The sequence below is a fragment of the Lygodium microphyllum genome, chromosome 20 (assembly GCF_053477565.2).
Source record: "Lygodium microphyllum isolate KBCC chromosome 20, Lygodium_microphyllum_v1.1.10, whole genome shotgun sequence".
NCBI lineage: Eukaryota > Viridiplantae > Streptophyta > Polypodiopsida > Schizaeales > Lygodiaceae > Lygodium > Lygodium microphyllum.
In genome coordinates, this window is record NC_141154.1 from 102,687,112 (window position 1) to 102,705,595 (window position 18,484).

At 40.3% G+C, this 18,484-nt stretch overlaps 1 pseudogene across 1 annotated transcript; it reads right to left on the reverse strand.

Moving 5' to 3' along the window:
* Positions 1-288: 288 nt before the first annotated feature.
* LOC148019184 (cytochrome P450 714B2-like) lies at positions 289-3,641 on the reverse strand (annotated as a pseudogene). Its single transcript, XR_015695033.1, has 4 exons — positions 3,281-3,641; positions 2,728-3,161; positions 1,525-1,714; positions 289-1,414 (listed from the first exon to the last, which is right to left on the reverse strand). The product of XR_015695033.1 is annotated as a cytochrome P450 714B2-like (transcript).
* Between the last annotated feature and the right edge of the window lie 14,843 nt (positions 3,642-18,484).

Consider the following 18,484-nt stretch of genomic DNA (forward strand, 5'->3'; position numbering starts at 1 on the left):
AATATATTTATCATATTTTAATAATATGAGTGCTTAATTTTCTACATTTAGTTCACAAATGCTAAACTTTCAAGTTTATAAAAGAATCTTAGGGAATCTTCTAAGGAGAAACATGCAATTTGCTCAAAAACTTTGCAACTATGTTTTCTACATTTCAACATAGAAGAGAGAGAGAGAGAGAGAGAGAGAGAGAGAGAGAGAGAGAGAGAGAGATTGCCATATTTAATTGTCAAAAGGAAAGACTAATCTATGGATGTGCACATATGCACACATACGTGTGCACATATATATACTAAACAAGGAGAAGGGTGTCATATGTAAAACAAGAGATCATGGGGTTGATAACTCTACACCTTTCAGCATTGGGGTAGATGAGCATCCTAAAGCCATTAGCATTTTCGGGTAGCACTGCATTGCGCCACTTGGGTGTTGGGTGGCTATGCAATGGTTCAAAGGAGGTGTCATAGAGATGCATCAATAGTAGTAGCCCCAGACGATTGAAGAGGCTTTTCTCAATACATTGTCGTGGCCCTGCCATGAAGGGATTGTAGGACATGAGTGGTGGTAGTCTTTTGCCTCCCCGCCCAAAGTCCGGGTTGAACACACGTGCATTCTTATAGTAAATTGGATGATAGTGTAGCACAATGATGGGAATGACTAGAACTTTCCCCTTGGGAATGGGTCCATAACCCTCCACGTAGTCATCACTCTTTGCTCGCCTTGTTATCATATTGACCTGTGGATACATTCGATTCGTCTCTAAGCACACATTCTTGAAAAAGTTAAGGTCCTTGGCCCTTGCTGACCTAGTTGCCCTCTCATCCCACTCTAGGCCGCTGGACACTAAATGCACCGCCCACCACAGCGCATTGGCTATTGTCGTTACGCCCACGAACAATAAATTTTTCATTGTATCATGCAATTGCACACTATCCACACTTGCTATAGCCTCTTGCAACTCTACCAGGGGTGATCTTGCACCCCTTTTCTTGATGATTTCCTCCACCACTTTGTTGAGGTCTCTTATAAGAGCTCATACATCACTTTGATAGAGCTTGTCGAGTGGCAATAACTTGGCAGGGACAAAACCCACCACCACCGAGTATCTCTCAAGCTTGGAACACGAGGTGATGTACATGGTGGAATTTCTCCTTGCTCAGCTCTATCCCAAATGCAAATTTGTAGAGCACCTTAAAGAAAATCTCATTCAAATCCATGTACAGGTCTACCTCATGGGTGGCCTTCCCATTAGCCACCATCTCTTTCCATTCTCTGAGCTTCTTGTTCATCTCCTCCAAGACCAGCTCCTCAATGGCTTGAATTCTCCCAACTTGTTTGGTGTGCGAGTTCAAAACTTGGTGGGAGGGTAGATAGTCCTCCTCATCGAGGGCGCCGAGAATGCTGCGAGGTCCCACTGTGGAAATAAATGCTAAACAAGTCACAACAAATCATATGATGTGGCAATTTATTAATTATATTCTAGATATATCTGAAACGATACAGTTAAATGACATAGTCACAAACATTTTTTGTCAAAGCCATTCATGGCATCAATTCAATTTCATTCTTGTTCGATGCAATATTTGTTCTTTGTAAATATTGTGTTGCCAGATTTTTCACATGGTATCACACTGAGTATGTGGTGAAGCCCTCTCTTTGAAGCAATCATGACATATGTCCTTGCTGCTGGTCCGGACATCAACTATGGCGTAGGCTGCACAGACCACGAGGACATAAAAATTAGATAAGAATTGATACTAATTACCAAGTTTGGAAATTATAAATTAAAATTGTACTTCAAAAACTTGAATTACTTGGCAATCGTTGATGGATTTGTGCCTAGACTAATGCAGCCTTAAATGATTGGCTCTCAAACAAACAGAAAATGTTAAAATTCTTACCAATGCAAAAGATATGTGGGATCGATTCAAATCGATCTATGAATTTACTGACCATTCTACACAAGTTGCAAGTCTTAAAAAACTTATGCAAGTGACCTCACATGATGAGAAAGTCATTCTTGCCTATATGGCATTTGACCCTCAAGATCAACCTCCTTCTTATATATGGATACTCGATTGGTGCTACTTGTCACCTTACCCATAATTCTGCATGGTTACAAAACTATACCCCTCTGCGTACCCCGTTTGAAGTTCATTTTGGCAACAATATGACCCAGCCTGCTGCACTTGGCCATGGCAAGGTAGTTATTGAGATGTCAAATGGACACATTATCAAGATGGACAACATGTATCATGTACCCAACCTAGCCAAAATTTTAATTTCCGTCAGTCGTTTAACTTCCCCAGACACTAGCATCGAATTCCATGAAAACTGTTGCAAAATTAAACATACTTTACCAGCCAGTCGATTATATATTGCAACATGCGCTGAAGCATACAACATCGCCTCATCCAATGACAATGATTCTTCGTTGTTATGGCATTATCGCTTAGCTCATCTAAACACTCGTACCGTGCATCATATACACAGACATAACCTGGCAGTCCATTACCCTCTTCCTCAACATGGGAAATTTTCCTTATGTGAAGGCTGCATCTTTGGCAAGCTAGCAAATCCATCTTATGGTCGCAACAATTTCCATACAAGTCGCCCACCTCAATTAGTGCACTCTGATCTCTATGGTCCAATGCCCATAACCTCTATTTCAAAACACAACTATTTTCTTACCTTCATTGATGATTATACTAGATTCACATTCGTTACCTTTCTAAAGTTGAAGGAATCCTTCTTGATTTTCGAGGCCTTCAAATATTTTCACCGCTTTACTGAAAACCAACTGAGCCTCCACCTGCAATCCATTCAAACAGATAATGGCAGTGAGTATCGTAATAAAAAATTTCAGACTTATCGTCAATCACTTGGCATTCATCACCGGTTTACTGTCCCGGGCAACCCTTAATAGAATGGGCTCACTGAGCGTAAAATCCATACACTCATGGATGCCACTCGTTTGATGTTACGGGTCGCAAGACTTCCCTCTTCCTTCTGGGATGAGGCTGTTCTTACCGCTGCCTACATTCAAAATTGGGTTTATCATCGCTCCATTGATGCAATTCCCTACACTGATCTCTGGTTCGAGCATCCACCTAGCTATTCACATTTCTGCGTTTTTGGATGTCCGACTTACAACCTTGTCCCTACAGAGCATGGAAAGAAATTAGATGACCATGTGCTTAAAGCTATAGTTATTGGATATGGTGAACCCCATGGCGTTAAAGGCTATCGCCTTTACAATCCTATAAAGAAGAGATTTTACTTTGCTCGTGCCATCATCTTTGACGAAGACGCATTGCTCAGTACATCCATCGGTGCTCCGTCAGCCGCGTCGTTGCTTCCAAACGCACTGCTACCTTCAACTTAAACTTCTTCTTTGTCGTCTATCATGGCACTTCATCACATTTGACATGGAAGGTTGCACACTCCATCCTGGAACTTATGTTGCGCCTGTCCCCGCTCCTCTTGCAAATCCCCAGGGCACTCAACTTGCACCTATCGCTAACGCACACCACATGCCTACTCCAATTAATCGACGCCAACGCACACCCACATGCCCGACACACACCTCGACATGTTTTTGGGTCTGCCCTTACGCGTATTGATTACCGGACGTCCCCCTATTTCCGTTTGCCACGTGGTCCTTCTCCTTCTACAAGAAAACGCCTTTCTACCACACATCATCCTTTATCTAATTCTGAGCCACTTGCTTTATCCCATGCCACGTGTCCTACACTAAGTGGCTCTTTGCATGGGGAAACCTCAATCCCATCCAATGACTCACCGTCGTCACCCGAAATTGCGACTCCTTCCAATTTAGTCCATACACGGTCTCTTAGAGATCTATATACTCACACGAAGCGCCTTGATGCGCTTCTTGCTGACACTATGGATGATGACCTTGATTTGGTTCATTCTTCCTTTTTCTATTCCATGCACACTTTCTCTCAGAAACCTCCCTTGGCTAATACTCCCACTTTCTCATTGGATCTCCCTCATGCCTCCATCCTTGTTGATGAGGCTCTTTGTAGCAGTGAATTGGCTCTATGGTGATTTGCATCCCTAGCCATAGAGTTGAACTCAAGCAATTGGAATAGAGCTCCTTCTAGTAGGCACAATAAGGATTCACAGTTTAAGCCAGTCTTAGATATTCCTTTAGTGAATGTCCATATTTGTATACTTCATGTGCTTTGTAGGATAATTGAGAAGCTTGTTTATCTTTATATAGGGTTTGCATGGAATCTGAAGCCATTATTAGCTAGAGAAAATGCTATAATAAAGATTGAAAAAGTCTTATCTCTAATTGGTTTGCATGATGGTAATGTTGTTATTGAATAAGATCTTCAAAAGTCTAAGGATGGCAATTGTGTCCCCAAAAAGTCATCTATTAGTGGAGTGAAGGCTAGAAGGTTCCTAAGCTTTCATGGGAGACTTGGTAAGATAAACTCTAAGAATGGTGGCTCAACTATTAGATACAATCAATGGAAGTCCCTACATACTGCAGTTAAGGATCATGCTGATAATGGACAAGCTCAGAATAGAAAGGCCAATGTTTGGAAAACACTAGACAAAGTATTCTTTTATTGTGATAAAACTAAGTGGAATGATGATGATCTCAAGGACTTAGAAAACCAATTGAACCTTTTTGAAAAGGCAATGACAAAAGCTTGGGGTAATCAACACTTCACTCACTATATGGTAAGAAGTTTGCATATGTATGTCTCTTTATTGTTTGACTCATATAAGGTTTTTTAATTGACTTTATTAGTTAACTATGCAACATATTTTATACAACTATGCTCCATATTTTATCAAGAAATATGGATCTCTATCTATCTGGTCAACCCAAGCTATGGAAAAATCACATTATCAAGCAAGAACAAAACACTTTAGACACACAAGACATGGAGGTAGAAGATACAAATCAAAAAATTTATTAAAGGTCTTTCAATGGTTCTATAGACAAATTTGGCACAAATTCAAGCTCAAAGACACAATTGCATTATGTAATGCATCATCTTTGGCAAGGACTATATCCACTGTTACCCAAAGAAGAAAAGAGGGATATTTAAACTTTTGTGCAAAGCAAAGATTTTCAAAATGGTTCACTAGGTCCTCTAGAGGAATCTTTTGTTTCATCCCACTCAATGAGACCTTTACATTTCAAAAACTCTTGTTTCCTATAGCCTAGAAGAAGGAGCTCAAATTCTTTGCATCTCCTACATGGGAGAGCAAATAAGAGCCAAGAACTCCAAAGTATCGTGCCCTAGATCCACTGTATCCAGGCATGAAGCCAAAAACTCCTACAACTTCTTCCTTCTCCACCAAAATTATCTTGTCTGAACCTCTATTGAAAACTTGGGATCCAATCACCTTGGAGATAGCTTTCAAAGCCATCATTGGCAAGCTTGGAGAGCTTAACAACTTGCTATGATAAATTACAATCGTTTGATTATTTAAGTTTTCAATATAATGACCAAGGCCTTGACATTTTCCAAGATTCCATGGCCTTGAGCCCTTGGCTCTTCCAAGAAAGTTGTTCGCATCTTCAATTTCTATATGCACAATAAACTACGATAGTGTAAGATGTCATTCTAGAATGCATAACATACTCTAATAAAAACCACAATGGATATCTTAGAATTATCTTTCATACCTTAGGGTTTTCATATTCTTCAGGAAGACTATCATCATAAAGACTTCAATTTCTCTTTATACCCCATGTTATCAATACCAACTCTGCTGAATTTGTAAGAACTTTTCCTCTGTAAGTATCCCCCCCTTTCATATTCCACGATCTGATTAATACATGAATGAAAGGCTAAAAAATTGTCTTGAAATTATCTCCCTCAACATTAAGACTTGCTAGCAATTCTTATTCATAACCTATAAAATTATTATCATTTTAACCCCATGCTGTAAGGATTTCCAAGCAGTAATCTTCTCTATAGAGATTAAAAAGGTGTTGAATATTATTTAGCAATACATATCTCTTTTTGTTGATGAGATAACGGGGAAACGTTGGGACACATTCAAGAGGACCTATTTTAATATATGCACTCAACTCTATCTCATTTTCTTCCACTTATGTAATGTCCTCACTTTTAAACGAAGCGACATCAAATCCCTACACTAACTAGTTCTCAATATCCTCATAAAACATTTCCGCCTTCTCTTCAACCTCTTTATCTTTGCTTGCAATATCATATATCTTCTTCTCTTGTATTGTATCTGAAGAATAACTATCCATATATTAAAGATATACAAGAAATCCAACATCCTTCTGTACAAGAAGACATTGATGTTGATTCCGATGAAAATGGCAATCTGCTTTTTACTTCTTGAATTTCTCATCAATAAGGCTAAACCTTGTTTGCAAAGTTATTCTAGCACCATTGGTAGCTTCCATTACATCACAAAAGATCATAATAAGAATCAATGATAGTTAAAATTTTAAACTTTCACAAGGATATATCATCTAACTTGTCTTTGAACACCATACTGGGGAATATGGGAATTTCCCATAAGTTTGGGACACATGGTCAAATCTTTGGATTTTTCATAACTTGAACACTATAACTCCAAATCAAGCACACTATAGCTCAATAGATTCCATTTTTCAAGCGCTTTCCAATGATAGGTCATATCATATAGTTATGGAAAACTTATGGGCATGTTATTCGGGTGCCACTTTTTTAGTATTCAAAATATGGGAATTGGAAGATTCTCAAACTCACTAATATTATGTTTTTGCTAAAGGTTGGTGGATGAATCCTCAATGTTTGAATTGTCAATACAACAACACTACTACTTATTAATGCACCAACAATAGTACTTGATACAATAGATGATATAAAGATAGCTCTATCCACTCATGCACTTCTAGTGAAGCTTAGATAGTGATCTAGACATATGATATGCTAAGAGCTTAAGGATAGCTAGAAAAACTCTAATAAGCTGAAAGATAGATTGATAATGGCTTTAGATAATCTTCCTTTTATAGCTCGAGAAGGTGGTCTAATCAAACTACTCGACTATATTATAAAGCTTCCCTTATTAGACTACTCGACTATATTATGAATATTCCCTTGTCAAACAGGGAATATTTTAGAGAATATTTTCTTTTCTATCGGGCTGGCGACATTGATAACTCTTATACTTCACAACTTGATGCATTGTGCCTCAAGTTGCTACCAACATAACTACTCTATCTAACCTAATGGCTAGATCCACAAAGATCACCTTTTGCTATTAGGTCAAATAGACCTCATCTGACATACAAGTCAAGACCCAATCAATATCCAAGCTCACACATGGATTCTCCTCATAATAGGAGCCTTACAACTTAGAGCACTATGGATCATTGGTGGCACCTTACGAGGGTGGGGCATTGAGCATATCTAATAAATGTATTTTCGGAATCCACATCGTATGAGCTCTATACATTGAGCTTCCTTTGTTACATGCATACTCTGGATAAGGCCATCACATGGTACGCAAAAGTACCAAAGACGGTAATAAAAGTTGTTTTCAACTTCTCCTCTTCTGCAATTGCCATTTGGTTATATCCTGCAAAGCAACCCATGAACGAATATATTTCCCTACCCGCTAATTGATCCAAAATCTGGTCAATAAATGGCAACAGGTAGTAATCCTTAACCGTCTGCTTATTCAGCTCTCTAAAATCTACACATAATCGGATCTGGTTGTTTTTCTTCTTCCTAATAACCACTGGTGAACACCATTCTGTGTGTTGTACAGGGAAGATTAAACCAGCTTTTCGTAACTTCTGTAACTCCTCAAACAACCCGTCCCTCAATTCGAAAGGCATACACCTTACTTTCTGACGCACAGGACAATTGCCTTCTTTTACAGGAATAGTATGAACAACTAGGCTGGGAGGAATGCCTCTCAGCTCATCATAACTCCAAGCAAAGATATTGCGGAATTCTTGAATCAAGGACACATAGTCCTCCCTTTCTGCTAAATTGAGCATGGAACCTAATTTAATTGGCCGCGAATCATTCGGCCTGCCAAGGTCTAACTCAATCACATCCGCATCTCTTATCCTATCTTGCGGCTCTATCGGCTCATTTAGAGTTATCTGATAGATATCCTCTATAGTGGACCCCTCTTTAGATTCATCACTGGATGATGTCTCACTACCAGATGGATCGTCTGCTGTTTCTAATTCAATAGAAGATAAAGGAGCTCTCTCACTTTGAGGAGACTTAGGGTAAGCATTGACTATTACTCGATTAGCACCTCTGCCTAGAACCACACGACCGACGGGTATATCGACTTGACAATCTGTTCGTAAGATCCAAGGCCTACCTAGCAAAACTCGATAGCTAGGACGTCCTGCAAATCTTATCACTCTAAAGTCCAAGAAGCATTCTACACTTGCAACTGTAACATGGACCTTAGTAACGCAACCTTCTGGTTGTCTTAGACTATCATCAGCCATTCTAAGAAGGGTGGAACTATCTTTCTGGATGCCTAGACCCAACCTCTCCATCAACTTTGAACTCATGATATTGACCAAGGATCCAGTGTCTACAATGGCATGTTCCACTAATATTCCATCCACATAAGCTGGAACCCTAGGGTAGTTCTTTTCAGCATGATCAAACCAATCTTCTCCTACTCGTGCTATGCCCAAAGGTTCTACAATATACCCAATACGCAGGATCTTCTTAAATTCCTTGCGTACTCCTGGAGATAATTTAATCAACTATAGAAGGTTTACGTCTGGTTTAACTTCACAAAGAGAACTTGCTAAATCAAAGTCATGATAAGTGGCCAAAGCTCTCTTTTCTCGCCAAACCATCCTCTCTTTTGGTCTTTGGACCGGTTTTGGTGCTTCTTTCTTAGCTCTTGCCTTCTTTCTTGGCACTTCCTCATCCTTCTTAGGGTCAACTTTCTTGTCAACCAGCCTTAGCGGACCCTCTTCCATGCTAGGATTCTGGACTTGCGTCCCCTTATCCCCTTGTTTAGGGTTTGCCTAAACCAATTTTGCATTATCTTTGTCAACCTCTTTAGCCTTTTGGCCTCTTGTCACGGCTCTTAAGTTAGAGGGTTCAGCATCATTGACTCGTACAGCCTCAATAAGGCTGACTCCGTTGCCTTGTGGCAACTCTTCTATAGTTGTTTTTCCCCTCTGCAATATTTGTCTTGGTGCATCATTCTGCTGCAAGTTATTTCCTTGTGCTCTATGATTCACAGGGCCTAGCTGCTTACTCCCTTGTTGGAGGGAACTAATCTTACTCCAACAGGTAGCAGCTAAATGGCCCGACTTCCCACAAATGTCAAATTTCACATTTGGACAGTTTCTGAGGAAGTGCTGCCCACCACACCCCTTACAACTAAATCTTGAGGGTCCACCCTCTTCAGGGCGTCAACTCCCTATCAGATTTTGTTGCTTCTTCAAGAAATTAACGTCGACAGCTATTTGTCGATATTGTTCGGAAATCATATTGGTATAATGCTTCATCATATCCTCAACTTCGCCAAGGACATTAGATGCACTCGACTCATAGCCTCGATCGTCGACCCGTCGTTCCATTAGCCTAACAATCTGATTTGGCATTGGCTATTGACCCACAGGAACAACAGAAGAATTTGAAACGTGGCCTTCAACGTTTGGTGGAGCCAACTGACTTGCCATAGGCATAGTCACACTGGGAGGAGCTGGCAGTAAAGGTACATTCTGAACCACGCTCCCCCTCCCATTAGGGTTAGTCACAGACATCCCTTGACTTCCATTCGTCAATGATGGATTGCCTCCACGTACTAAACCCCCATTAACATTCATTCGAGAGGAGTAGGCCGTTTGTAATCGTACTTCTACTCCCTCTGCCCGCGTAATAGCGGTGTCTATATCTGCCAAGGCCTCACTGCTCAATTGTACTTGGATATTAAAATCCAACCCATGCAAAAAGTATTGCAATTGGGCAGCCGACGGAATGGGAATGTAAGTTTGTAACTTACGGAATACTTCCTTTAGCTTCTTGGCATAAGCTTTCACATTCTCATGAGGGTCTTGGCGCGTTACATTCAAGACCCGCAACCAATATTGACCACCTCTTTCAGGGGCATACTCTCCTCGGAAAGCTGCATAAAATTGATCAATTGTGGTTATGGTTCCAGACTCTATGATGTGATACCATACCATAGCCCTTCCTTTTAACGTCATATTAAGGAACATCATGAGATGTCCCTCGTCTTGGATGCGATAATTGAACATCAATCTTTGAAACTCACAAATGTGAAATTCTGCATCCTCTTTTGCTAACCCATTAAAAATGGGCAAGGGAACTCCTAAGGCTGGTAAATCTGGCGTCCCTGCAGGAATTGCGATGGGTTGTGCCATGGTGACAATCGGATTAACAATAGGAGCTTGAACGGGTGTATTTACCCCCCCACTTGAAGTGGGTAGACTTGGTGGAAAAGAGGAAGAACTTCCACTTCCTCCTACACCTAACAGACTATATGGAGCAGTTGGGTGACTAAGACCACTGCCTATTATATGCCCTGGGCTACTCCTTTGAGGAGAATAATGACTTACAATCTCTAACCGCCGTCTAGCCCTCTCAGCACGTTCTGCTTTTTGGATTTCGGCTTGACGGTCCTTGTCAGAGGACATAAACCAACTTCCTTTTGGTCCTTAGAAACCCTAGATTCGAAAACCACCACTTATAGGCGGCTCCCGGCAGACGCACCACTGATGGGACTTGAAAAGGGCCGGCACTGGCTATGGCACTAGCTGGACCTCATGCTCATGACACACAAACACCCTCACGGCCTCGTGGACCAGGAGCGTCAATCTAATGCTAAAGGACAAACTGCCCTAAAGCTTAATTCCTGCGTTTAGAAGTTATAGTCCAACGTTTCCCTAAAACTCCTCAAAGGGAGAACCCAAAGTACATGGGCATAACGCCTCATCACACACACATAGGAGACACTCCACCGACTAATAGTCAGAGCCCACTGCAGCTCTCCTACATCGCAGGGATTGGCCCTTTGATGCGCTGCTAAACATATAACACAAACAAGCACAAACTCCTCTTAAGGTACCAATATTTTACGTTCCAGGATGTACCATTCCTCACTACACTTTCCCCTTAGGACCCAACGGCTAACCTACAGCTTAGGACATCCTCTCACGCTCATCATTGGTCACAACCTAAGGAAGACAGGTGCCATACATCCAGGAGGTTTTTCTGATACCTTTTAATTATTATGCTTAATGTGAATCGTGTATGACTATGTGCTCAGACAAAAGAAAGATCAGCATCGTGCATAGTGCATAAAGCATTCTTTCCATGAATTTTACTAGCGCGTGCTGCTTTGAAAGGAGGCACCGAGCCATATGCTCATGCTACCATCCTCTTTATTTAAACCATTTCCTATATGCCAAGTGCAATGCATAAATCAAATCTTTTCTTTATCTTTCAGTGTTTCAGCCCCTTCTCATCTAACTCTTAGCATTTTACATCATTGATCGGTTAGATAGGGTTTTTATGCATTTTTCCCTTTTAAAAGAACAATAAATACGCACAAAACATAGAAACGGGGACAAACTGAGGCCAACCTCATGCTTTGGCATCGTTATACATTGCATAAACATAGATATAATTTTTCCTAATTTTCCTCAGCCCGTTTTCTATTTTTTCCTAATTTTAAACCCCTTTTTTCCATTTTTAGGCAATGTTTCCTATTTTTCTTTAATAAATAATGATTGAAAATGAAAGTCGATTGTGGGTTGTGGCCCTTATGTTCATTGATAGCAAAAACTCAGATTTAGTTGGTGTGACATATCATATTTCTCATTTATATAGCAAAACTCCCAATTTTACCCTTAAAACGCGTGTTTTTCATGTATTTTGACACTAATTCCGGCCATGTAGCCTTATATTTTCTGATTTTCAGGTTGCAAACAGTTGAAACTCATGGCAAACAATATTATAATGAACTTTCATCCCATATGAACAAGGTTTCATAAAGCAAATATCATAAAAAGATCATTTTTCTTTATAAAAATAGCATTACCGCTTATTTTCAGGTCTCGGTTTCTTAATCTTGATTACAGGACTGATTTCTAGCATGCATTTAATGCTCAGCATCTTCAAGAATAGCACTGTTCATGTCTTAATCCATCTGGAAGCAATCCAGTCTCATCCGGACAAGCTTTCCTCCATCATTCTTCATTGTCTTCTTTCACACAAGATCAGCATACAGGAGGGAATCAAGCCCCATGATCACTTGAGAGGATTGTGTGCAGGCTGCATGATGGATCATCAAGAAGGGGGCGCAAATTTCGGCGCATCGCTGGTGCCCTCTCTCTCCACGCTTGCATCTTCTTTTTGCATGAAAAATTTCATGCTACATTAAGTTTTGGGGCTCCCAAAGGTCATGCCCACTTGGCCCCTCTAATGTCCACCCCTTCGCATCTTGCCCATTTGTTGGCCATTCCCCCATCCGGTGTCCAAATCGAGTGCTGTAAATTTCTGTGCGTCCGGCTTGACATCCCGCATTGGTCGGTAACTCCTGACGACCCGCACGGTAGTCTGAAAAATTATCAAAAATCAACAAGTGTCGCTCGGGCGCCTTTAAAGCACTTGACGCTTAAAATCGTCCTAGTTGGAGCTGCCGCCTTCGACTTTGAATATTTTTCCCTTGATATTCGTAATTTTTAGCTATTTTTAAGCACTTCTCGGCATCAAAACTCCGCTCTCAGCAAGTTCTCTTTGTGACTTAAAGCCTGATGTGAATCTCTTGCAATTGATCAAGTTATCTCTAGGACTGTGTAATGAATTTAAAAAGATTCTTTGCATTGGGTATATCGTTGAGCCCTTGGCAATAGCTTTTGTTGGAGAGGATTGGTTTGAGCATGCTGAAAAGCATTGCCCAAGGGTAGTAGCGTATGTTGATTGAATATTAGTTGATCATGCTATTGTAGACATGGGATCCTCCATCAACATCATGAGTTCAAAATTGATGGAAAGGCTGGGATTAGAAATTAGAAAGGATGCCTCCACAATTCTTCAAATGGCTAATGACTATGCCATTTAACAAAATCTTTGACATAAACCATAATGACCTAGACCCTCCTATAAGAAGATTGAAGCTTAGACGTAATCCAGAGGATAGGCCCCCTTGTCCATAGTTAGCCCGGTCAAATATAACCAAGCTAGTGGTTGTTGTAAACATGTCAGATACATAGTATTGTATGCAAACACTAATGTACAAACCCAACTCACGTTGTGTGTTTAGACTATTCTAAACTTAGATGCCTATCATTATTATTACTTGATAGCTTGCATGCAATTGTGAGTGTGGAATGCACTGTAGACTTTAGGATTATTCGGTTTGCAAGATGACCAAGCTATCAAGTATTGTTAGGAAGGCTTTATCCTCGTTAGAATTAGATGCAATAGAGGAACCATCTGGTAGTGAGACTTCATCAAGCGATGAATCAAAAGAGGGGCCCACTACAGAGGATATATACTACGTGACTCTAAATGAGCAGATTGAAGCTTAAGATAGAATAAGAGACGCGGATGTGATTGAGCTAGATCTTGGAGCATTAAATGATCCACGACTTATTAAACTAGGGGCTATGCTCAGTCTAGAAGAGAGGAGGGACTATGTGTCCCTAATCCAAGAATTCCGAAACATCTTTGCTTGGAGTTATGATGAGCTGAGGGATATTCCTCCTAGTTTGGATGGGCATACTATTCCTTTGAAGGAAGGTAGCTGTCTTGTGTGACAGAAAGTGAGGTGTATGCCTTTTGAATTGAGGGAAGAATATTTGAGGAGTTACACAAATTCCGTAAGGTTGGATTGATATTTCTTGTACAACACAAGTGGTGTTCACGAGTGGTTATCAAGAAAAAGAAGAATAATAAAATATGACTTTGCATAGATTTTAGGGAGCTTAATAAACACATAGTTAAATATTATATTTCCCCTAAGGAGCTGAAAATCTTTATTGATGACCTAGGTGCAGCCACCATAAGTGAAAGAATGATGATTATTTTAAGGAAGTGTTTTGAGCGTTGCGGGTAGTTTTGCATTGCTCTTAACCCAAGAAAGTGCATCTTTGGAGTGCCCTATGGACTGTTATTGGGTCATGTGGTTAGTTCAACTGGTATTGCGACCGATCCTAAAAAGATAAAGGTTATTGTCGCTATGAGTCCACCACGTACTCTTGAAGAAGTGCATAACTTTCTATCCGACGATTTATTAATGCAATGGTAGAAAGAACATTGCCATTGACGAATCTATAATCTTTTAAATGTCTGTTTGTTTGGAGTGATCCTTGTCAAGTATCCTTCAAGGATGTGAAGCAGGAATTGGAAAAAGCACTAGTCCTGAAAGCACCCAAAAGGGGTGAGGTTTTTTATATATTTTCATTAGCCATAATGCATAGCATTAGCTCTTTTTTAGCCCAAATCTAGGAGGAGAAATGGTATAATCCAATAGCATTTGCTAGTTGTAAATTGGGGATATCTAAACTTAATTACACCTACATGGAGAAATTGTGCCTTGGGATGATGTTTGTGACCAAAAAGTTTAGGTATTATATTCTCTATGAAAAGGTAATATTTTATACGAAGGTGGAAGGACTTAGATTGTTGCTAAACAAGTTACAGCCGCCTGATCACCTAGCAAAATGGCTTATTACTTTACAAGAGTTTGATTATGAAATTAGGAGTAAGCCACCAAAGTTCCAAGGCATCGTTAAATGTCTTGTGGATTTTGGGGAACCAAAGAAAATCTTGGTTGAAGTTAGTGATATTGAGGGGCTATTTAAAATTGATACGACTTCCATTCCATCCTGGTATGCTGCTTTAATGCACTATTTATCCATAGGAGAGACTGGAGCCACTTTACCAAAATCAGAGAGAATAGGAAAATTAGATAGTAGACTTTGAAATTTGTCTTGATTATAGGAACACTATATCGGTAGGGGATTGATGATGTTTACCACTAATGTGTTATGCCTGATGAGGTTCCGTTTATCTTGGAAGAGTGCCATGACTTTGCTTGTGGAGCGCACTTTGATGGGTGTTTGACTGCACAAAAAGCTTTAAGAGCTGGATATTGGTAGCCATCCATTTTCTAGGATTCATTTCAGTATGGTTTTATCTTATTTGGATTCCTCATTTTGCTCATATTGTAGATGATCTCTACCAGCTCTTTAGGAAGGGGCAATGTTTTTCTTGGGAGATAAAACGTACTAAAGCTATGTAGAAACTGAAGAAATTATTGAGAGTTGCTCCAACTCTTCAAAAGGCAGATTATGAGTGTGAGAGACCTATTGTTCTTACTATTGATACTAGTCTTATTGGCATTGGATAGGTTGTTGGCCAAGATGATGTAGATGGGAATAGATATGCTATTCCGTTTGGGGCAAAAGTCCTAAACAAGCGGCAACATAGGTATTCTCAGATTAAGAGAGAGCTCTTGGGAGTTGTCATGTCTCTCAAGAATGACAGAGAGTACTTCATTGGTGCTGCTATGGTGGTCAAGACTGATTGTTTGCCTCTTTTAGGTATGTTTACAAGTTGTTCTACTCCATATATTGCCATGCTTAGGTGGATTGGGTACATAAAATGCATGAATCCTGAGTTCAAGCACATAGTAGGTAAAGACAACCGAGTAACTGATATGCTTTCATGAGCGACATATGATGGTATTGGGTTTTTCTTGCATTGATGATGCAGATGATGGGGCTGATCTTTCAGCCATGCATGCTGATCATATTTGTTATGTGTTTACTTTGGAAATCTTTGATGAGTCTTTGTATACATGAGAGTATTTACAAATTGGACGTTATTTGAGTACCATGTCTAGACAAGATGGATGGATTGATGCAAACTTCGAGAAGATTAGAAGAAAAGCTTATGGTTTCTTCTTGCGAAGTGGGCTACTTTGGAAACATCCACGAATGCAAGGAGGATAAGCATTGAGAGTTGTCTGTGATAGAGCTTCACAGGTGCGGATCATGAAAGAATTCCATGAAAGTCTTTGGGTTGGGCATCAAGCTGTTTGGGCAACCTATGAGAAGATCAAAGAGTGCTATTGGTGGAGAGACATGTACAGAGATATCTCACAGTTTATTGAGAGTTGCCCTGATTGCCAGTTGTTCTCTTCAGTGAAGCATAGAGATGATCTTCATCCTACCTACCCACTATGTATTCATTACAAGTGGATTCTTGATTTGATCACTATGGCTGTTGGTTTATGGCAGATGTGCTACATTGTTTTGGCATGAGAAGATCTCACAAATCAAGTAGAAGGAAGAGCATTATGGATGAAGTCTACTTCATTGGTTTGTAAGTTTCTATTGGAAGATGTTATTTGCAAGTATGTATGTATTGGAAAAGTTACCGTAGATAGAGGTGAGTTGGATGTTGATGAGGCTAGGGAGTTTTTCTCTCTCCTTGGCATTAAACTTGCTTTGACTTTGCCATATAATCTAGAAGGAAATGGGAAGAGCGAAAGAGGCCATCCGCCGATTGTGAAAGGCTTAGCCAAAGCATGCGGTGGATGGATCAAGGAGTGGCCTAGGTTGTTGCCTTATTCCTTATGGGATGATCGCACTACTCACAATGTGACTATAGGTTATATGCCAGCTGAGTTGATGTATGGGCAGAAGCCAGTCATGCCTACAGAGACTTGCACACTTACTTGGAGTGCTTTACCATGGCAGCAAGAAGAGATGACTAGAGAAGATCTTTTGGCTCTTTGTATTTGTCAGTTGGAGAGAAGACCTAAAGAAATTGAGAGAGAAATTTGAAAGCTCAAAGAGGCCAGGATTCACAACAAAGATCACTTTGATAGCAGACACAGATTGAGGCCTAAAGAGATTAAGGAAGGAAATTGGGTATTGGTTTATGACAGCAGTCTACGACTAGTATAGTGCTATCCACAAGGTTTCAACAGATTCTGATTGTAAGAAAGAGATTCAAATTATTCAAAAGAAGAGATTATGCAACCTATGAAGTCGAGGAGTTGAATTATGTGATTTAAAATGGACTTGGGCCAAGAGATGATGAAGATGAAGATGTGGACATTGCAGATGCTTTTACAGAAGATGAAGAGATTTCATTGACCGTCGAGCTTGGCGGTGATGAGGATGGGTAGCCGTGGCCCATCTGGAGGATGTGTAGGTTTGGAGGGGGTGAATGTTGTGACGCTACGCGTCCACCACTGCAAATCTAAGGGCAGAGTTTTCCACCCAGAATTTGAACACATTAGTTAGCATCATTAGGGCTGGGCACTTTCTCCTCAATGCATTTGTAATTTTTGTGTGAACATCATTTGATTGGTTGCATATTATGGATTCGACATTGCATTTGATCTCAAATTAAGAGTGCGTGAGCACGAAGTTCTATTCCAAAGCATATTTTTGTTAGGGCACTTTGCCGCTTCAAGATATAGCACAAAGGATAATGAATTGTGTGATACTACCACAGTTGTATATGCTCTTATAAAAGCTAAAGAAGGAGAAATAACTTCTGAGGAGGATCTCATGCTCCTGTGTTGTTCCACTTTGATTTCAGGATCCACGAAGTTATTTTGATTTAGAACAACCCAGTGCTTCTGAAACAAGCATTTTAGCTATTAGTAGATCAACATCCTTACCATCTAAGAGGTGGCAGCTTCTCAACTCTGACCAAAACAACCTCTGAACACCATATGCACATCAAAATAGTCAGGGTGTTGGATGGAATGACCATGGTTCAATTTGGGTTGACCAATGGACCACAAAGTATGCAGAATCTGCATAAGCAATGGATTAAAGGCATAAAAATTAAGTTCACTAGTGGCTCCTGTCGCCCTGACCATTCAGTCCAGAGAAAAAATGATGATGATGCCCCCTGCCAACAGAAGCCAAAGATATCAAAGCCTCGGCTTCTAGAAGGTTTGTGCTATGTGACATTCCTAGATGCATCCTCTGAAGATGAATCCCCAAGTCCAAAAGAAATCACCACTCACACAGAAGCAAACAAAGCTCTGATACCCTTCCAACAACCTCAACAGAATAATGAGTCATCTATTCAGAAGGAGGATACTGGTTCTAGTGGAACATCAGACGATGACACTACTCCCTTGAAAGAGTTAGACCTCTATCCAGAAGCAATCCATGGGACATCTATTCGTGAAGTGGAAGGTGAAAGAAAAGTAATGTTCTTGGATACTGACGGTACTGAACGTCACCTGAAAGTGAGCCTCAATCTTCCAGAAGAAGAGGAACTAGTGGTCCTGCGAGATCTACTAAAGGAGAACTTAGACGTGTTTGCTAGGTCATATAAAGACCTAAAGGGGATTGATCCCACAGTATGCCAACATCACATTGACCGAGAGCCCGATGCCAAACATGTAAGGCAAAGACAAAGGCATATGAATCCTAATTATTCTGCTCTAGTGAAGGCTAAATTATTGAAACTTCAAT